The sequence below is a fragment of the Panthera leo genome, chromosome B4 (assembly GCF_018350215.1).
Source record: "Panthera leo isolate Ple1 chromosome B4, P.leo_Ple1_pat1.1, whole genome shotgun sequence".
Taxonomy (NCBI): Eukaryota; Metazoa; Chordata; class Mammalia; order Carnivora; family Felidae; genus Panthera; species Panthera leo.
Window position 1 is genome coordinate 23,400,968 of NC_056685.1, and position 23,533 is coordinate 23,424,500.

Genomic DNA, 23,533 nt, shown 5'->3' on the forward strand with positions numbered 1-23,533 from the left:
GCTCAGTTGGTTGAGGGTTTGACTCTTGATTTTGGCTCAGGTTGTGATCCCAGGATGGTGGGACTGAGCCCTGCATCGGGCTCGACAGTGAGTGTGGAGCCTGCTTAGGATTCTCTCTCTCTCTCTCTCTCTCTCTCTCTCTCTTTTTTCTCTCTCTCTCTCTCTGTGTGTCTCTCTCCCTCTGACTCCCTCTCCCCCACTTGTGTACTCTCTCTCTCTCTGTCTCTATAATAAATTAAAATTTTTTAAAAATTAAAAAAAAAACAAACCTGACATTGCAGAAGGTGATGCTTTGAGACATAACAGCATGTAAATCATTTGGTAGCCTCGGTTTCTCTTTCCATATGTTTTATCCCCTTGGTCCAAGATGGTAACTGCATATTTTAGGCTTTCCTATGATATAACATTAATACAATTTACTTGTTTGATATTCACAATATACACTTGACCCTGGGCAGCTAGAGAGAGATGATAAAGCAACATTTCTGCTGCCTCGTGGTAGATGGTGGCATTACAGTGGGTGGTTCTAGGTGGTAGTCTAAGTTTTAACAGAACAATTTGGGAATACCCAGAAAGTTTATCAAGAATATTCCTTTTATAAGGTGTACAATTAACAGTCTAAGATAAAATCCAAAAGAAACTGAGCATAAGATCATCCTGAGGATATAATGCTCCTCTTTCCTAGAAATGATCATTTAAAAGTAATATTTGAATTAGACAATTCCAGTTTGAGGGAGATTCTTTCCAATATGAAATTTAAGCAAGAAGATAGTGAAATGACAGTCTACTTCACTGAGTTGTTGGTTTGGCCCAGTTCTCCACAATGGGCTAACGTTCCTTTCCAACCAAATCGATTCAATGAGTTTTTCTTGAACTCCTTATATGAACTGAGAACTGAACTTTGAAGAACATGTTCCCTATCTTTAAGATATTTGATACTCTTTCTGAATCTGTTAAATCCCCCACATCTACCAAACAAATAGAAAGTTGTTTATGCATTAGGATTCAAATCCTTCTGAGACCAATTTATAAGGATTAAAACCTAGTTAATTTATTAGCATTTTGGTAAAAATATGTAGCCTTGTTTTTCTACCTTGTCTGTGAGACCCCTCTGGTAAACTTCTTCCAGATGAATGGGTCTAGTCCATTAAAAGCTGGAAAACATGTGTATTCTAAGATTCTGTTCTCTTTGGCTAATGTTTGACCTTTTTGGAGCATCTTAAGTAACAAGGATATAAAAATAACCTGGCATTTACATAGCACCTCTTTCCCCAGCTCAAAGAGCTCATTGTTCTAGGAATTCCCACAGGTGTTCTACTCATCTGTGGGTCCTCCAAAAGGTACATCCCATGCTGTGACCCAATCATATTTATTCCCATCTTTTTAGTTTAGCAAGAAAGTACTTATATACTTGTTTCCACCTTCATTTAAAATAACACAATTCTGGGGAATCTGGGTGTCTCAGTCGTTTAAGTGTCCGGCTCTTGATTTCAGCTCAGGTCATGATCCCACGGTTGAGCCCATGATCCACACTGAGCATGGGGCCAGCCTGAGAGTCTCTCTTCTCCATCTGCCTCTCTCCCCTGCTTCCACATGCACGCATGCTCTCTCTCTCAAAAAAATTAAAAATTAAAAATTATAATAACACAATTCTAGTAATCCATTTGCTTCATTTGCATCTCAAACATAAATATAAGTAAATTATTCAGGATCTATTGACCATTTAGCAGCCATTCTCTCTTGATTTTTAAAATTCTCCTTATAAGCTTCATCTGAAAGATATTTTGGTTCCATCATCTTGACTTTTTGTATCTGTTTTTGTTTTATTTGAATTATAATACCTATGTTTTCCCTGTGTGGGAAGTCTAACAGCCTCAGGGTTCAGGAACAGCCCCAAACTTGGATGTGAGTTAGTGGTTGACCATGACTGGTGGCCAAAATAACCGAGAAACGCTCCAAGTACAGAAGACAGAAGGTCCAGTGGGAAAGAAGAGCCTGATGTAAATAGATGAGGTTGTTAAAGCCTAGTGCCAGGAGCGTCAAACTGGCAAGTATCCGAAAAGGAGGCGGAAAGGAGAAATAGGAGGCAGTAAGGAAGAAATGAAAACAATAGGACGAGATGGAACTGTGAATGGCATGAATAATAGATGAACAGTGATGAAGTCAGCCAAGTACAGACAGACTGACTGTAGCATGAGTGCCCTCAACAAATAGGGCAGTCTGGGGTCCTGAAATGTAGAGACAAAAAACAAACAAAACAGAAACCTGAACAAACTGAAAATCACGATGTTATTGCCCATATGTATAATTAAATACGCAACATAATTGCTTTGCCCTTCTTCATACTTTTCTATAAAACATATATGTGTTGTATCATCCCCAGTGAATAAAAAGGGCCTCCAATCACCACATTTACATTGTGACCACTGTAAAATGTGTCGTGCTCACTGGAAGGAAACTTACTCTCCTCCCTTTAGGAGCCAGGAGATATGAGAGAAATCTAACAGAGATATATCGTTCATAAAGCAATGTGTTTTAAATGTTTTAATTTTTTGTGAATCAAATCCATAACAAGTCATTGTGAAGAAATAATTAAAGCAGTTTTCTAGAAAATTACCTTTTTTAGATGAAAAATCCAGTTATTGTCCCTAATATCAACTTAAATTTTTATTATTTTCATTTAGAATGTTTGGTTTGCTTCAGGGGCTTTCAGACCGCCATGTAATCAAGAATGAACTACTATACAAACTGAAGCAGAATAAGCCTATACTTAGATACATAGAGAAAAAGTAGTTACTCTTCCCCAGAAATGCTCTGCTCTTCTTCCAGGCCTCCACCAGCCGGCCTGGGAGACAGGGACAACTGTGATTTGCAAATGATAATTATTTCAATTCCTTCTAATCTCAGCACTTTCCTTTTTGTTTGTAAGCATTCTTTTCTTTTTTTGTTGTTGTGGTAAGAACATTCAACACAAGATCTACCCTCTTAACAGATTTTTAAGTGTGTATAACACAGTATTGTTATCTGTATGCACCATGTTGTACAGCAGATCTCTGGCATTTATTCATCATGCATGACTGATATTTCAGACCCATTGATTAGTAACTTCTCATTCTTCCTCCCCAAGTCCCTGGCAACCACCATTTTATTCTTTATATCTATGGGTTTTACTGTTTTAGATGCCTCATAGAGGTGAAATCATGCAGTATTTGTCCTCCTGAGACTGGTTTATTTCACCTAGCATAATGTCCATCTTCGGTATGATGAACTTCTGTGTAAATAATGTCATACTTTGCCCCTCCCCTTCTCTCCAGTGCATCTGGGTGTGGGAAGGGTCTTACTGGGTTCTCATGGTGAGAGGGAGATGTGGTCATTGGTTCTGATTGGTTTGTTCACTGGACAGGTGATGGAGGAATCACCTCCATCCACTCTTTTGCAATCTTTACCACTGTCATCCTGGAGCCTGCATGCCTAGAGACTTGGCCCAGGTTTAGAAATCCTTGTTTCTTCATTCGTCGGCAAATTTTTACCCCAAGGCACTTCAGCCCACTGGTAGGTACTCTTAGCACCTCCACATCTCATACCTGGGGCACACAGTCATCCAACTTTCTTGCACACCGAGTATGGGCCATGAGTTTCAGAATAGCTGCTGTACTCAACCTTCTGTCATCTGTCACCGCCTTCATGCCATCACCTCCCCCACCCCGTGCCAGAACGACCCATATAGAGTTTCTCCTGAGGGTTTGCAGCCTCCCCTTGGCCCCTGGGACAAGTATGCCATGAACTTGGACTGTCCCATGCTTCTCTGTGTTTCATGAAGCCACTCCTCCACCCCAGATGCTTCAACCAGAAGTTATATTTGGTGGGGGGATGAGAACCTGGTATATGACCTTCTTCTCTCCCTCTTTCTCCTTTCTCTGCCCTACAATCCCACCAGACTAGAAGGGGTAGGCTTCTAGTTTTTCCTTCATCATATTTTTCCCCACTCCCTCATTAGTGGAAGGACTATGTTCTCTACCTTTAAGGAGTTAACTCTATGATCCATATCATCCAGGCCTAAAGTAGTTTAGAAAATCCTCTTTCCCTACATCAAACCAGGCATGCAAGCATAGTGTTTTGTTGCAAAATCCTGTTTAGAATAGCAGAAGCTTAATATTAACTATTTCTTCTTAGATTCCTTCTGAATAATCCTCATTCAGATCCCCATTTTAGGCAGATAACTCTCTCAGATTTGTAAGGGAGATGCTAATTTTCACAGAAATACAAAAGAGAAAAATACATTAATTTGGAAAAAGAGTTACCTAAATATTAAATGTTGTAGTAGTATACTACAGAAATGAAAGTTAGAACTAAAGAAGTTTGGAGTTCAGTTTCAAAGCTGGGAATTAGCAATGGTGTTTGAGTAATACCAAAGTGGAAAGGCTTCTTGAGCAGGAGAGCTTGAAAATGCTCTGGAAAATCAGTCCACTGCACTTAATTTCAGGCTCCTCCTGTGCCATGTTCTCTGGATCCTCTAGCTTCCTCTTGTCTCCTTAACACAGAATCCCCGGACTATTTCTTTGGTGGGATGATTCTTTCTTTCTGACACATTCAAGACTTTTCTAATTTTTCCATAAAATATGTGTTAAATCTCACCTTTAATCAAATACTTACAAAAGTAGTTTCTGGATGGGCATATATTTGATATGTTAGAACATTTTGCCAAATTGACAAGTATAATAAGATTGGCTATTTGTTCCTAACTGCTGTGGACAGCATGGGGAAAGAAAAAGATGCGTTCAGAGATTCACATTCCCACCTCTGGCACCACATAATGACCTGAAAGCTTCTACGTCTTCCTTGAGAGAAATATTTACCTCTTGTACCATAGGATTTGGATTTATGAAAACCTAACCCAGAATCTCATGCAGTGAGTGAGTTGCATTACAACTCACTGAATTACAATGCAAATTGAATTCCCAACTTTACAAGGTATTAAAGTAAAGGCATTGATTAGGAAGGAATGGAGTCTTGAAAACTGAAATGGGGCATATGAGTAGATACTGATAAAGCTGGGGACACTGAGTCTTCTTGATTTGTAGAAACGGCCCTTTCACCCCCAACTGAGATTAATCCAGTTTTGCCTGATGAAATTGTACTGGCCTCCTCTGAAGGAATTTCCTTGAAAGACATAACTGGTTCACCTCAAAACATGCCTATACCACTCCTCTTTGCTTCTAGACCCATAGCTAGACTCAAGTTCTAGCAGGGCTCCCAAAAGGGGTGACTTATGACATGTGTTACATTCCAAAAGACGACACAATTTTTCTAGTTTATACAGACAAGAATATGGGGAATATGTGTAGTAATTAATGTTAAAGTGTGAGATAACGGTGACAGGAATATAAAGTTGTGTCAGGGTGAGTTTATTAGGCCTTCTTTTTTTTTTTAACTTTTTTTTTTTAACGTTTATTTATCTTTGAGACAGAGAGAGACAGAGCATGAACGGGGGAGGGTCAGAGAGAGGCAGACACAGAATCTGAAACAGGCTCCAGGCTCTGAGCTGTCAGCACAGAGCCCGACGCGTGGCTCGAACTCACAGACCACGAGATCATGACCTGAGCCGAAGTCGGCCGCCCAACCGACCAAGCCACCCAGGCGCCCCTATTAGGCCTTCTAAACAGCGATTCTGGATTCACTATTGTAACTTGAGGACTTAGAAAGGACTCTGTCTTTTTGATTGACTGAAACATGGACCCAAAGGTGGCCTACACTAAGTGAAGTTGAATACTGGAACTTCCTTGATGTACTAGAGAAAAATATATCTAAAGGCTTAGGGAGATTGGAATGTTGAAGTTGATTTATCAGCTAACCCCCCCCCCCCCAACCTGGCCAAGGGGCCAGAGGACATAACTTTCATTATGACTATGAAAAATCCATTTGTGAGGGGAGCCTCAGCATCCTAGAAGAACTCTGTGGTCACTTTTTTCTGTAGTTCAAAACTATAAGGTGAACTGCTATCACTGACCTAGGATCCTTAAATGTCAGAGAGATAATTGGATTCCAGGTGGCAAGAGCCACTGGTGGAAATTAATCACCAAAACAACTTGCCAGTGGTTATCATAGTGAACATCAGCGACAAAGCAGCAATCATAACATCCTGACTCACAGGCTACTTGATCATAGTTTCCCTAAGAGAAATAGGTGGGCAGTCTACTAAATTCTTCCTTGGTTTGCATATGTGGGGAAGTTTTAGGTCAAGTGATAGAAGTCTAACATGAATCATCAAAACAGAGAGTCATGGCCCCTGAGTCAGTTCCCAGACTTGAGCCAGCTCACATACCCGGAAGCCCTGGTATGAAGAGGACACCAGGTCCTTGGAGAAGGGCCCCCTATACAGCCAAAAATTGATATTATTAATCTTTCTCCTGGCCTTCTGCAAAGAGGGGAAAGAGCCTTTCACAGGGGTGACTATGCATTGGGGAAAAGGAAATAATCAGACTTTCAGAGATGACTGGACACTAGACACAAATTCCAGGAAATACAAAATGTCATCGTGGTTTAAAAGAGTAGTGGCCTATGGAAATCAAGTGATCAATGAAGTCTTAGTTCACGTATATCTCAGGGTTAGTCTCGGAGCTTATCCTGTAGATATTTCTGCTATTCCAAAATGCATTATTAGAAATATTATTAGAAATATTCAGCAATTGACAGAATCTCCGTATTGTTTCTATGACCCATAGACCATGGTGGCAAAGGCCAAGGCCAAGTGGAAGCCACTAGGATTGTGTCTACTTTGGAATATAGTAACCCAAAATCAATACTGCATTTCTGGAAGTATTGCAGGGATTAGCAGCAGCATCAAAAACGTGAAGAAAGCAGAATCAATGATTTCCACCACATCCCAGTCAACTCACTTATTTAGTCTGTGAAGAAAACAGATAGTTCTTAGAGAATATCAGTGGATTATCATAAACTTTACCAGGTGGTGACTTCAATGGCAGCTGCTATTCCAAATGTGGTTTCCTCATTTGAGCAAATTAACACATCCCCTGGTACCTGGTGTGTAGCCATTGATCTGGAAAAAGCTTTTCTCCCTACCAATTAGTAAAGACCATTGGAAGCAGTTTGCTCTTTGCTGGCAAAACCAGAAACACACCTTCACTGTCTTACTTCAGGGGTTTATCAATCCTCCAGCCGTATGTCATAATTTAGTCCACAAGGACCTTGATTGCCTCTCTTTTCCACAAGATTTCACAATGGTCCATTACAATGATGATATAATGCTAATTGGAACTACTGAGCAAGAATTCTAGACTTATTGGTAAGACATTTGCATGTCACAGGGTGAGAGATCAATCTGACAAAAATTCGGAAGATTTCCAGCTCGGTGAAATTTCTGGGGGTCCAGGAATGAGGGGCTTCCCGAGATATCACTTTTAAGGTGAAGGATAAATTGTTACATCGAATCCCTGCTATAACCGGAAGAGAAGCAGAATGCCTAGTGGGTCTCTGGAGTTTCAAGGCAACATATTCCTCATCTGGGTGTGCTGCTCTGGCCCATTCACCAAATAACTAGAAAAGCTTCCAGTTCTGAGCGGAGCCCAGAACAAGAGAAGGTTCTGCAACAAGCCTACGCTGTTTGCAGGCTGCTCCGCCACTTGCGGGAATGGGTCCAGCAGACCCACTGGTGCTTAAGTTGTCAGTGGCAGATAAAGATACTGCTCGGAGCCTTTGGCAGCCTCTATGGGCCAATCATACTCCAGACCCCAAGGATCTTAGAGCAACCATCCCTGCAGATAATTACTTTCCACTTGAGAATCAGCTTTAGCTTGTTGTTGGGTCTTAGCAAAGACTGAATGCTTAACCATGAGCTGCCAAGTTGCCATGTGACCTGAGTAGCCCATCATGAACTGAGTGTTATCTGACCTGCCAAGCCAGACTGAGTGTGATTAGCAGACTCCATCATCAAATGGAAGTGGTTTATATGAGATCAGGCTCGAGCAGGTCCTGAAGGCACAAGAAAGTTACATAAGGAACTAGTCCAGATGCCCGTGGTTCCCACTCCTGCTACATGACCTTCATGAAGAGTTTTCTGTGTCAGTCCCAGGGAGCAAAGTCCATACCAACCCATAACCAGGGCCAAAACAGAGGAGAGAATTAACAGTTGAAGCCAAATGGATCAGAGACCGAGGATGATCTATTCTTGAAAGTGTTCTATGTCTGTCCGGGGTCCAGTCAAAAAACAGAAGCCACACTAGTGATTTTGACTGGGAAAATTATCAACTAGTAACAAGGGATCAACTTCAAAGAAGGCCCAAAGAACTACGAATAATACAGAAATAGCAGGCGCCGAGTGCAGCCACTACCCCTAGGGCTGAGAGAAGTGCCCAAGTGGTAACAAACTTGGAAAAGGCTCCACTCCGCAGCTGAGACTCATGTCTTTGGAGAGGATGTTTCTGTGCATGTGTAGCCCACTGCCTGGTGAAGTTTGCTGAGATGTCACAAGCCACGACTGGTGGGACGAAATGGCCCTTAGGATGGGGGATAGGCTGATGGAATGAATGTCTTGCTGGGTGGTGATGGAAATCACCAGAGGGTGTGCACCCCTGGGTCTCACATACCCGCCATTGTCATGCCCTAGAAGCAAGAAGAGAACAGCACCAGAAAGAGGAAGAAAAGTGCCTTCCTCTTTCAGTGTCTCTCCCGTGCTCTCTAACGTCAAGCCCTAACACCGCACCTGCTGATGAAGGAGAAGTGTTCTAGGGTCCGTCTCCAGTAGCACAAGGCAGAGCAAAGAAGAGTGGATTTGGAACTGAAACATTAATAACTGGCATAGTTTCAAAGTACACAAAATGGAAATACAGGTTTAGAGAATGTCCTCGGTCCACCAACGTGATTTTCAATGTCATGTTCTTGATCTCCGACAAGAAAATGTTGGGACTAACTAATGGACATAATGGCTTTTGCAATTAATCTGCTCCTAACTGTGTAATTGCAAGTTCGCTAAGTCTGCCCTCCCTAAGCCAGTTCTTGAAAAAGATGTAATAGGCCAGTTCCCCTTTACTCTCAGCAGGTTGGTCTAAAACCTAATGAGATAGACATCTGCAGCAGCTCTGTGTTAGGGCTTCATGCCCATTACTAGTAACTTCCCACAGCATCAGCTGGAACTGAACAAGGGAGATTTGCAAAAAACATTTGCTACAGAAGCATATAAACCCAATTTGAATATCTTAAAATTTAATTGCTTCTATGAATTGTATGACTGAATTCACCAATTAATTCAGTCAAAAGAGTCAAACTGGCTGCTTCTGCAAGTCAAATTAATTTCCTAACCATAGAATCATGTACTAGATTCATCGTGAGACACTAGAAAGTTTTTTCCAGGGAAACTTTTAAGAATAGGATTTTATCAACCAGGGTCTCAGAGGACTTAATTTAGGTTTAATCGCTCTTTTTTTATCTTTCTACTGACGAAATGTGGCGAGTCTATGACTAATTGGGTTGCACGCAGAAATCCAGCCACGTGACGAGAACAAGCCTTGAAGTAGGCTGAGTACGGGAGAGTTCCCATGTGTTCCCTCCAGGGATGGCATAGTTTTCTTCCCTGGCCTGTAAGCTCATGTTTCTGGAACTGAACTAGTCAACCTACTGTGGACTCAGCTTGGCACTCAGTGTTGAGGGAGGTTTCTACAGAAGAAATAGTCTAGCCAGGACATAAACGTATGAGAAGGCTACAGAGAACTAAGAAGGGGTTTCAGCTGTGTGGCACAAACATGAACTCCAAGAGGTACTCAGAGACGGAGACGATCTGTGTGTGCACGAATGCCCTGGGCAGGGTTCGCGAAGAAGATCGCACTGGCTTTAGCTGACACTTTGTTGTGGCGGAGTGGCACTTGTGGGGTGCTAAGAGTGGAAAGATTGAAGTGGCTAATGATATAAATCCTAGGTCCCAGTCCTAGCTCATCTACTCACTGGATCTGTGACTTGAGGTGAAATACTCAACCTTGTTCTGCCTATGCCTGAAGGGCTAACAGATGATTTGCCCACCCACAATGAGACTATGTAAACGGTGAAATTCCATCAGCATCTATTATTCTTGAGAAGGCACATTTAACAAGACTCTGTGATTAATCAGAATATCTTTTCCTGGCCATACCTACTTACAGTCACCTTTGAAAAAAAAATTGCATTTAAATAAATTTGAAAGGAAAATCGCCTTCAGCTGCATAACTCACTGAGAATAAAGACAATAGGAAATGAAACAACATCCCAGAGTCACACACTTATATTTGTTTGTTCTTTATTTTAACCTAAAGAATACAGTCATTTTTTTTAAGCTGCAATAAACCATGCCAAGTGCCCAGGTTCTACGGCATATGACAGCTGAGAGTCCAGGATGGGTTGAAGGCTCTATTTTTAGTTTTTAGTCAAAGGATAAAAATCAGACTTTCCTGTGGGAATCATCTACACTGAGTCATGCAACACCATCAGGCCAGAATAAAATAGCTCTATAACCCAAAGCGTTCATTACCTATGAAAGAAAAAAACAGAAGCAGCTTTAGAGATGCCTCTCACTGTTACCTTAGAGCTTTTGTAACATTCTCTGAGATAAACATGTTGCCCTCAGTCAGTGCAAATGGGCGAAGCAGCAGACCTTCATGTTCAATTGGAAAAAGGAAAATTAAATTAAAAATTTAGTGTGAATTAGAAATTCAAGATTATTTCAATCTAAGGCAAGGAAGAAAGCAACTGGTCACTCTAAATAGTATTCAGTAAATTGTTTGACTGATAATGCTTAAGCTTAGCCCAGCTGCCCAACCTGGGAGTCTGTTTCTCTTTTCCAGGACCAAACACACAATATTTGGTTACTTCAAGAATGTGCTGGGTGTGGGGCTCCTGGGTGGCTCAGTCAGTTAAGCGTCTGACCTCAGCATGGGTCATGATCTCAGGGTTGGTGGGCTTGAGCCCCGCTTCAGGCTCTGTGAGGACAGCTTAGAGCCTGAGCCTGCTTCAGATTCTGTATCTCCCTCTCTCTCTGCCTTCCCTGCCTTGCACTCTTTCTCTGTCTCTCAAAAATAAATAAACATTAAAAAAAAAAAAAAAGAATGTGCAGGATGTGGACACCAAAATAATTTTCAATATTGTCTAGGCATTATGGGCTCATGTTCTGAAATGCAGATGTCATCTGGGGTTTTTTTTAATGTTTATTTATTTTTGAGGGGGGGAGGGGCAGAGAGAGAGGGAAACAAAGGATGAGAAGCAAGCTCTGTGCTAACGGCACTGTGCTAACGGCAGCGAACCCGAGGTGGGGCTCAAACTCACAAACCATGAGGCTATGACCTAAGCCAAAGTCAGGTGCTCAACTGACTGAGCTACCGAGGTGCTCTGGTTTAAACACCTTCATTTTTGAAGTACCTGACACCTATAGAATTTTAACAACTTTCCTGGTTTACTAACAAGTTAGTGAAGGAGCAGAATCTAGAACCCACAGAACAGAAAGGCTTAATGACTATATTTGCTTAAAGTCCTGGTTTTCAACAGGGGAAAGAGCAGATTCCAAGAACTATAGACTAATGTAGTGGAGGAATCATAAATTCATAACCAGAGGGAACCATATAAATCATTTACTCTGACCCACTCATTTTAGAGAAGAAATGGGATAAGACAAAGTAAGGTGCTGGCCTAGCAACATTCAACTGGTCAGTGACAGAGCCTGGCCCTAGAACCTGTGTCTCTTGATCTTTGCCTGGGGAATCTTTCCACCTCACTAGCATTGAGATTCTTCCCAGACAAAATTCTAGAATTGATTATTAAACAGATGGCTTGGGAGCATTTAAAAAAAAAAGCGATCGTTAGCAGCCAGCATGGGTTCAGTTAGAACAAGTTAAGTCATGCCAGGCTAACCTCATCTCCTTTTTGATGCAGTTGCAAACAAGTGTATACATTATCAAAGTAAGCTAAATTGGAGGGGAGGGGTGTGCTCCAGCAGAATTGAGGTGAGCTATATTTACCCAGCTTCAGGCTATAGCCAACCTAGCTTGGTCTGTATTTTTCCTTTCCTTGTTTTCCTGGCCTATGCTTTTTTCAGAACTCAATAATCTTCCATTTCCCCTCACTGGAGTCAACCAGCAAGAATCCACATTCCTTCTTTTATTACCTTTGTACAGCTGGGATCCATTACCTTTTCCACATTGGAGACACAAGATTCATATAAATTGTGGAATTTGGGTTCTTGTGAATGCTAACTATTGTGGGGAAGACACATAAACATAATATCCTTAGTGCAGGAAGACATGGGGAGCTTTAGATTCACCTGGTGATTTTTCTAGTGTGGTTGGGCAGGTACTATGCATCTCCAAATGTCAAGAGCCCCAGAAGGAAGGGAGATACCATTATCAGGAGACACATGAAGAGATGAACATCTCTCAGTTTGTGATAAAATCGAATTATCAGGCTCTCCTATGGATCATCATGGCATGTGTTGTTATGGAGATAAAGAGGTAAGGAACTTTGAGGGGATTTTGGAAAATCTGCAATGAGAGAAGAGGTGTTAATCTATATAAATCTTTGTCAAATCCTTACCTTGGGCTTAGCTTACTCAATAACATTGCCCACTACCCCATGTCAGAGGACAACATGAGGTCACCAAAGTTTCCTAGACTGGGGAGGTCCACCCAGGAATGTTAATAGGATGGGATATATAGTGTACCTTAATTGCCAAAGACTTCAGTGGTGTCCCCATCAAACATTGCAGCCAGATTATAGGACACAGCCCATGTTGATTGATGGTTCTAGAGTTCTCTAGAAGTCAACCACTGTCCTCTGTTCTTGGCTCTTTAGTGTTTACTCAAGGACCTGGATGAAAGAATGTTACTTGTTGACCAAGGTAATAGCCAAAAGTTGAGGGTTACCTTAACTTTCTAACAATTCTGTGCAAAGATGGTGTCCCCCCAGGAGAGAGTAAGTTCCCACTATTGAGGTGGTAAGGCTGGAAGAAGCATGGTGGCAATACAGCCAAGATGTAATGCATCTGTGAGGCTAGGGGCCTAAATATCTTTAAGAATTCTTTCCATTCTGTGATTCAGGTATTCTAAAATGAAGGTCCATGAAAACATCTGAGATGCAAATGCATACCACTTATTAACGGTTAGAGAAAGTAGTGTTTCCTTCTTTTTTTATTACCCTTTTTCAGTTTTGTCCAAGGTGACACATGCCATATGTACACAATCTGCTCAAGACCTGGATGAATAACTCAGAGGAGACCAGCCAACAATGGGGAGCCTCTAGGTTAAGAGAGTGAGAATGAGTCACAAATGGATGTAAAAATTATATTTGCAACACAATGTTTGGATGAAAAAATATATATCCCAGAGGAAAAATGACCTGTTTACTCTGTAATATCCTAGTGCAGAGGAAATATTACTTAAGGGCAGAAAATGGACTTAAAATATGTTTCCATTTTAAATCAAAGAACTCATGATGAGTTGTTTTATGATCATTTTTAAATACAAATACAGACAAATACATAGCAAGGTGAGCCCTCACCTCTCTCCAAAGAACCCAAGGGTGCATGGTTCCTTGGAAGCTGATAAGTATGCATCTTCATCAGTTGTCAAGTAGTCAAAACCCATCCCGCCAGAATCAATCTCAGCCATTAGGAAACTACTCAACATCAGCAACATCCTCCCTCTTTTCCTAACCATTGTAGCTAAAATAATGCAAGCAAACAAAAATAGAAGAAATGTCCCTATAATTTAGGGTCTCCCTAGTTAGTGACAGAGGAATGTCTATAAAACACAGATTGGCTTAAATTATGGCAGGAGTGGTGGACAAGGAGAGGTAAAACTAGGCTCATTCCAGGTTCCATGCTTCCATAGCTATAGAACCTAATCTGGGCTTCACATTCTCCATAAATCCTCATTTTTAGAGGGTAGGATTCTTGGAGATGAACTACTCCATGAACTATCCTTTGGGATTTAGCTAGATCCCAAAGGATAAGATCCCACATGAAGAGGTTTTCAGACAGATGCATCAGGTGCAAGGGTCCTCAGGAGGGCAGTTTGGGTTGTGCTTGAGGAACTTACAAAGGCTGCTGTGGTCATAAGATAGGAGGGAGCTGTATGAGTTGGAAGTGTTGGGAGAGGCCAGATCATGTAGGGCCTTTGTGCATTTAGGTTTTTTTATAAGCACCGTGGAAAACAATAAAGGATGTTAAGCAGGGCAGAGACATGTCATGAGTTATGACGTTTAAAGCTTACTCAAGCTCTTCTATGAAGAATAGGTCACAACAGAATCAAGAGTGTAATAAGTAGGAAGACCAGCCTGGTGGCAACTATAGTTGTATAAGCAAGAATAACAAAAGTTTCAAATAGAAGTGTAGTGGGGAGAAGCGGAAATTGAGAGATCGTTAGGAGGTAGCAGCTAATGACTGAAATGTTATTGTATAGATAATACAAAAGTAGGTTTTCAAAAGTCTGAATGAACAAATGCAAAGCATTGCTATTAATATGGCAACACAGACCAAAATGTGTGGTTCAGACTATAAAAGGGTACTCTTGGTAAACATGGTTACTAAATTTATTCCTGAGCATAAGGAAGAAAGTGTTGCATATATACATTTACCCACCAGGCAACTGAAGAGCTCAGATGGGTACTTTCAGCAGGCAGGGCAAAAAATTATCAGCAATAATTACTACTTCAATTATTTCCCACTATAATTCCCCCACTATGGTCAAGTTACAGCTGCCCCTTTTGAGGTAGGTCTGTCCTTACATACTTGGGCAACATCTTGAAGTTACCAGTTCTGTGCAGATCCCATGACTGTTTCCATGATTGTTTTCCAAGAAGGGTATTCCCACTCCTTACCCATAGATTCATCTGGGACATCCTTGATAGCCTACTACTTTTACAGGGCATTGAGACTTGCAAAAGATGCATCCGCAAAGGCAAAAATAGCCGTGCAATTGTGGAAGCCCCAAATAAAACCATTTACATGATGTCATGTAGAAAAATGAAGTGGTTTATTATCTGAACTTTTTATCTTTGACCATAAGGATGAGCCATATTTAGACATAGCCCAAATGACTGCTCCATAAAGAGCTTAGGGCTACCCTGATTCTGGAAGATGCTATATAAAAAGCTCAGTTCTATTTCCAAGGCTGCTATAGAACAAAAATAAATCATAAGAAGCCTGTACATTCACTTATACATACATACTGTACCTTCTCTAACTGAAAATATTCACACAACAGATTGAGTTCAATATGCTTTCCCTGAAGATGTTATTCTGAAAAACAGAAGTGCCATTACCTAAAATAAAAAAAGATAAGAACATTAATTGCACAGTGTTTCCATTGCCTCCACACTATCTCCGCTGATGATGCTCTTAACCTCTCCAAACACAAGATGATCCAAATCAGGATCTGAGTTTAATTAGAAAGTACATGATCGAATCCCAATATTTTGAGCAGCTTGCATTCACAAGTCAGAAATTAACAACTGTGGTCCAGGGAATGTGTCTTTAGGAAATGTTCCTAGTCCACTTGGGATCAGTATTGGTTTTCTAGATATTGCAAAGCAGAAAATAGATACCAGTATACAGTGGGCAATGTGGGATTCCTTTGAAATTGCACAGGTACTTTTTGTTTCCTGTTAAAGAAAGGCTATTTTAAATGATATCACTCATAGTAAGCATATCTTCAACTGCAGCATTAGCAATTATTCTAGTCCCTTTTGAAAGTAATTAAGCAATATGAATCAAAAGCAATAAAAAAGATGTATACCTTTTATATAGGCTTATCCTCAACTTATGAAATAGTAGCCTAATAAAACATTACAAAATATGGGAAAAAATCACATGCACAAAGTATTTCTGATCTTTAATAGTAAAAAATTGGGGGCAAAACTATATAATAGTTTGAGGAAACTATATAATAGTATGAGGGAAAAAACCTATATATCTAACAATAGGGAAATGATTAATTCAGTTATGGTACATCCACTTAATCTAACATAAGATCTTTTCAAAACTAGGGTTATAAAGGCTATATATGAATAGTGCTTCTAATATTAAATAATGAGTTAAGCTCTAAAGTTATTTGACTTCAGTAATATAAGAAGGAAATGTCCATATTGGTAAGGCCAACTACCTAAAACTGGATTAGGGTTTTGCTTGGGAATCAGCTGAATCGAGTTGTTAAAAGATAAACCGAGTCGCATTAAAAGTTTTAAGAGTTTATGTGAGCATTTATCAATTTTAATCCGGCAAGCTGAACAGGAAGTGGTAAGAGGCAATGCACCCACCCACCAGCAAGAGCCAGACTTGGAGAAAGTGCAGAAGCCAAGAGAGGAAACGATTTTACTGGCTACGGCTAAGTCTAGTTGGTTGCTGTGATCGGTCATCCTTAGTGTTTTCATCTTGTCACCCTGAGACATTTGCAGGCTTAGATGTGGGTTTTCCCCACATCTATGGTCACCATGGCATGAGAGCCACATGAACCTAACGGTGTTCTTGTTCAGTATGACAGAGTAGACACCAGGCTCCAATCCTCACCATCTATGCATTCTGCGTGGGTTATAAAGTAGCATGGAAGCTTGGCCCTTGCTGAAAGGCTGCTCTGTGTGTTCCTCCGGACCCCATCTCCGTTGTGGGCCCTCTAAGAAAGGCGTCGTACTAGATGCAGTGACTCCTCGTGAAGACAACCAAAGCGAAGGGCTATTAGGGCTGACACCCGCTGCAGTGTCGTACCTGCACTGCAATACATACAATACATATTGTATACATACATATAAAATACCTCTATTGTATGAAAATCCCCAGAAATAGAAACCACCACCACGACCACAACAAAAACACTAAGAATGCATTAATATCCAGGTGGAAAATGTTACTCATCAGTCCTTTGTGGTTATCACACATGATCTCTTATGACTGATTTATTTTTTTATCCAGGTTCCATCAGTTAATAGTCATGACCTATTGCTATGCTTGGACAGTGACCTTGCAATGATTTCCCTCTGAAATAGACTTCCTTCCATGCCACTGCTCTCCCCAGCGTATCCTTGTTCTGTGGTGAACATGTCATTGTTAGGCAGAGACAAGCATTGGTCTCAGAGCTCTCTGTCTCTGAATCCCTGGCTTATGTCTGTTCAACCCTCTGAGAAGTATGATTTGTAAGTAAAAGCCACCCTGGGGCTCACGTAGATTCACAATTTATCTCTACAGTTTTCATGTTATCTTGTTATCCTGGTGTTGCCTTGAGGCTCTTGAAAATAACACTTGAAAAGATTCACATTTCTCACATCTAAAGGACGTTTGTGATTCCTTTTTTTTTTTTATACCCCACCTTATTTGAAAAAGGAGTGGTGGAAGCTTGGAATAATACAACAGATTTAAAGAAAGACACGAGGATAAAGAGAAAACAATGGTAGAAAAATAAGTTGCTGCCAGGGTAAGGATAGCACCCAGGATGCATTCTTAACATCCCCCCAAAACAGAGCTTTACATTTGATTTATAGCTCTCCAGCTTCCACAGTAAGCATGGAGAAATAATTATTATCATTAACACATATTCTTTATAGTTACTCTGGGGAAGTTTTTCAAAAGTGTCCATCGATGGATGAATAGGTAAAGAAAATAAGGTACACACACACACACACACACACACACACACACACACACTATAAATATTACTCAGCTTTAAAAAGAAAGGAAATTCTGCCATTTGCAACCACATAGATGAACCTGGAAGATGTTCTGCTGAGTGAAATGAGCCAGTCACAGAAGGACAAATACTGCATGATTCCATTTATATGAGGTATCTAAAATAGTCCAATTCATAGAAGCAGAAAAGACAATAGTGCTTGCCAGGGGCTGAGGGAGTAGGAAACACACAGTTGTTGTTTAAGGGGGATAAGTTTCAGTTACACGAGATGAATGAGTCCTAGAGATCTGCTGTACAGTATAGTACCTGTAGTCAACAATACAGTATTGTGCGCTTCAAAATTTCTTAAGATGGTAAATCTCAGATTATATTCCTACCACCAAAACGGGAGAGACCCAGGAAACTTTGGGAGATGTTGGATCTGTTATCTTCATTGTGTTGAAGGAATCACAGGTATCTGCATATGTCCAAACTCATCAAATTGTATCTACTAGATATGTGCAGTTCTTTGTATACAGATTATACCTCAATAAAGCTATTGAAAGCAAGTACACATAACCACATTTAACCATTTTTTTCCAATATTATCAAACAATAAGTCTGCTGCACAGAAATCCATAATCAGAACAAAACATAATCGTGGATTGTTAATAGGGTAATGAGTCTAACACAGAGAATATAGATGACCCACATAATCTATGTTCATTTCTGTCAAAATATTCTGCTTTTAAGCATAATACGTTGTTAAAAGAAAAAATAAATAAAGGGGCTTTGAGGAATAAGGCTATCTTTCCATCATTCATATTTGATTGCTCATAGTGTTGTCTATTTGAAGGTGGATAAAGGAAAATTTTCCTCGCAAACCAATGTGGTCAATAGCATTGATCAATGTGCAGTAACCCCTCCTTAGGTGACCTCAGGACATTAGCTCCGGTAGTATGTATGACAACGTTGGATGATAAAGTTACTGGGGTTCAGGGTGGATAACATCTCTGCTTCGTATGTTTTCACAGTACCCTTCAAAATATGGGAACAGTGAGTTAAAACAATCTTATTTGGGGAAGTGGGTGTGATGAGGAGGCATTATGCAGCTTTTATGCTGACTCATCAGCTCACAATGAGATAAGCTTGCATGAGAGCACCCAAGAAGCAGTCAACATTCATTAGATACATCTTCACACTATAAATTTTTAAGGTAAAATGAGACTTTCATATAGTAAGGTTGCAACTGGTAAATAACACGCCCAAGTTCCACATACACTTGTCTGCAGGTGATGATAGCCTGGCTGGTTATTTTTAAGTCATAGATGTTTTTCAACTATTTGCTTGCTCTACAACTTTGCTGAGGTGCAATTGATGTAAATAAACTGTCCATACTGAAATTGTACCATCTGATGAGTTTTGACATAATAAACTCCCATGAAACCATCACTATCGTCAAGTTAATGAACCTGTCAATCACCCTTAAAAGTTTTGCTCATGTCTTTCACACTCTTTTAGTATAAATTGTTTTGTGTCTGCCTGTTTCCACTACATGGCAAAGAATATACTTTTTAAAAAATCAATTCCATTGTGAGGTGATGGATATTTATCATCTTCTCTTTTACCTACAATTGATGATTGTCACTTTTTATAGGGCCAGTCTACCATCATTCCATATGGGGGGCATAGAGTTGAACATATGCCAGGGACTGGCGAAGTCCTCAATAAAAGAAAAGAAAGGAAGAACAAAGGGATAGAAAGAAAGAGAGAATTGAAGGGAAAGAGAGCAATATTAAGAGTGAGAGAAAAAAGACACCCAGTCAACACTGCAGTGGGGCCTTTGGCTAACAACACACGGAGAGTGACTTTGGTGGTAAAGAAATGAGAAGATCTTGAAATGTGCGACGCCATGGCCCGGTAAAGAGCGTGAGATGGGGAGATAGATGGCTGAGCTGGAAGAAAATTCCTCTACCAACTCTACCCATAAACCAGGGCTAAAGGCAGAGAAAAACTCCCTACTCAGGAAAAAGGAGCTTCTTTTGTCAAATTAAATGAGCCTGAACCTGCAGAGCTGAAGTGGCCGATGAATATTGTTAATTGGTGCTGTTTCTTCAGTGCAGGAAAGACTTCCCAATCAGCCTAGCAATCCCTCTGCCACACAAACAACAATGTATTAATAAAAATGAAGTTTCAGAATCCTTGTCAATGATGAGCTCATAATCCTGTGCCCTTCACTTCCCCGGGAAAGGTAACCCTACCTGAAAGTTGCCAGGACATCCTCTCTCCAGGCCATTCCTTATACACAACAGTAATTCAAACAGTGATTTTTTTTTTTCCCGTAGGAATTTCTACATTTAGATGTCAAACAAGCTGTTCTAATGGCCTAATTGTAATTCTCCCTTCATCAACAGACTTTTCAAGGAGTTTCAGATTGAAAGTAACCAGGCAACTCTGCTCGATGCTTCTTATTCTGAAAAGCAAGGGGGTGGGGGTGGGGGGGGGAAGAAAACAGAGAACCATTCCCCCTTTTAAGAAATATCATTTTTATTTATTTTACAGTTTAAGGAACTTGACGTATATTTCCACATAACCACAACCACATTAAATTTTTGTGTGTGTGGTTTACTTTTTATATTTGAGACAGAGACAGACAGAGAGCGAGTAGGGGAGGGGCAGAGAGACAGAGACAGAATCTGAAGTAGGCTCCAGGCCCCAGGCTCCGAGCTGTCAGTACAGAGCCCAATGCGGGGCTCGAACTCACATACTGTGAGATCATGACCTGAGCCGAAGTCGGACGCTTAACCGACTGAGCCACCCAGACGCCCCCCACAACCACATTAAGATATGGAACATCTATGTCATTATAAACACTCCATTGTTTCCTTTGCAGAAACCCCTCCCCCAAATCCTGGTCTTAGACAACCACTGATTTGTCTTCTATCACTATAGATTAGTGTTGCCTTTTCTAGAATTTCATATAAATGAAGTAACACCATGACTTTTTTAAAACTCAGCCGAATGTTTTTGAAATTCAATCCATACCTCATGTCATCAGCAATCCTTTCCTTTTCATTGCTTCATGGCGTTCTATCATATGCATATACCTCATTGTGTTTACTTATGGACATTTGGGTTATTTTCTGTCTTAGGCTTTAATGAATAAAGCTACCATGAATATTAGCATCCAGAGATATTTGTGGACATATGTTCTCATTTTTCTTGGGTAAGTGCTTAAGAATGGAATTGCTGTCTCATATAGGGAGTGTATTTTCAACTGAAAAGAAACTGCCAACTGTTTCTAAGCTAGCTGTTTTGTGCTTACTCCATAATTGCAAAGATTTTCTCCTGTTTGTCACTAGATGTTTTATAGTTTCAGGTTTTAAACTTAGGTCTAACTGCAATCTTGAGTAAATTTTTGCATATGACATGAGAAACAGAGTTTGAGGTTCTTTTTATTTAATATATGTTTATTCAGGTATCCAACACCTATTTGTTGGAAAGACTATCCTAATGGATTATCTTGCCACCTTTATAAGCAATCAATTGCCTATACATTTGTGCTATATATCTAGACTCTTTATGCTAGTCCATTGATCTATATATCTATCTGTATGCAAATAATACATTATGCTGATATGTTATTTGTTAGAAAGTCTTGAAATCAGATAGTTCTAAATCTTGCAACTTGATTCTTTTTTCCCCCTTAAAACTATTTTGCCTATTGTCTGCCCTTAGCATTGGATTCCACATAAATTTTAGAATCAACTTGCCAATTTCCACAAAAAAATCCTGTTGAGATTTTGATTAACATAGCATTCAATTTATAGAACAATTTGGGTACAGCTGACATTATTTTATATTTTATTTTATTTATTTTATTTTATTGTGGTAAGAATTCTTAACATGAGATCTATCCTCTTAACAAAATGTTAAGCATACAATGCAGTACTGTTAACTATAGACACAATAATTGATTCATTGGCACAAGAATTGATATCTTAACATATTGACTTTCCAATCCTTAAGCATGCTCGATCTCTGTGTTTATTTATATAATCTTTACTGTCTCTCATTTTTTTTTATGTTTTAGAGTACAACTCTTGCACATATTTTGTTAAATTTATTCCTAAGTAGCTCATGTTTTTAGATGACCTATTAAATGTTGTGATTTTATAAGGTTTTATTTTCCAGTTGTTATTTTAGTATATAGAAGTACATTTGGTTTTTTAGGCACCTGGCTCAGTCAGTTAAGCATCCAACTCTTGAATTTGGCTCCCGTCATGATCCCAGGGTTGTGGAATTGAGCCCTGTGTTGGGCCTCATGCTGAACGTGGAGCCTGCTTGGGATTCTCTCTTCCTCTCTTTCTCTCTCCCTCTCTCTCTGCCTCTCCCCTCCCTGCTTGTGCTCAATAAATAAATACATAAATACATACATACATACATACAAAGATTCGGGGCACCTGGGTGGCTCAGTTGATTAAGCATCCTACTCTTGATTTTGGCTCAGGTCATGATCTCACAGTTTCATGAGATCAAGCTCCACACCAGGCTCTGTGCTGACAGCATGGGATTCTGCTTAGGATTCTCCCTCTCTCTCTGCCCTTCTCCCACTCACGCTCTCTCTCTGTCTCAATGAATAAATACACTTTTTAAAAAAGCATAGGGGCGCCTGGGTGGCTTGGTCAGTTGAGTGCCCGACTTCGGCTCAGGTTATGGTCTCATGAGTATCAGCCCTGCGTCTGGCTCTGTGCTGACAAACAGCTCAGAGCCTGGAGCCTGCTTTGGATTCTGTGTCTCTCTCTCTCTTCCCCTCCCCTGCTCATGCACTGCCTCTCTGTCTCTCATGAATAAATAAATGTTAAAAAAAATTTTTTAATAAAAATAAAAAAGTATAATTGATCTTGAACATTATGACTTTGCCAAAATATGCAAATTTATGTATTTTTGAGCTATAGTTTTAAAAATATTTTTTCTAACCTTCATACTATGAAGGAATGAAATGGCACATGTTTGCCTGATATCACTTCACAGGTCATTGAGAGTCTTAATTTTTTCTTTTTGTTTTCTCTATACTCCATTTGGAGAGTGTGAACTCAAGTTCATTGCTATTTTCTTTTGTAGCTCTTAATATCTACTGTTTATTGCCTTCAGCAAAAATATCATTTAAACATTGCATTTTTCAACGTTATAAGTTTCATTAAAATAGATTTTCCATATCTTACCTGGTGATGTTTATATTTTCTCTTAAATCCTTTAGTGCCTGTATAGCAAATATTTAAGAGTCTTTGCTACTTTTATCATCTCTATCTTTTCGGAATCTTTGATATATTTTTCTCCAAATTACGAATGACATTTTATTATTTTTTCATATGCCTCATACTTTTTTTACTGGAAGTTAGATTTTGTGATTCGTATGATGTCGAATACTAGAGTTTGTTGTCTTTAAAGAGTATTGGACTTTGCTCTCGAATGTACGACCACTTCAGAGTAGTTTAATTTAGTTTGGATCCATTTAATTTTTTTAAAACCCGTGACCTTTCGAGGAAGTCTACTGATCCCCCAGGTGTTTAGTCCACTGTGGTTGACGGAAAGCTGCACACCGCCCAGCCCCTGTGAACTGTGGAAATTGCTAGCACACACATCCCGTGCCATTCTTTCTCTTCGCCTCATCGAATTCTACCCTTTGCATGTGCGATTTAGTATCAGCACTAAGGCGACCTCCATGCGTGGATCTGGACCTCTTTGCTGGTATACCCTTCTCTCGGCTACTCCACGCTCAAAGCTCAGTCACCTCAACCCCTGCAGACTCTGATCTCTGTTTCTTCTGTGTCTCCGCTCAGTGAGACCATGATCTGTTCAAGTTTCTCCTGCCCAGAAGGTGCCTCCAGGCAGAAAGCCGAGCTCAC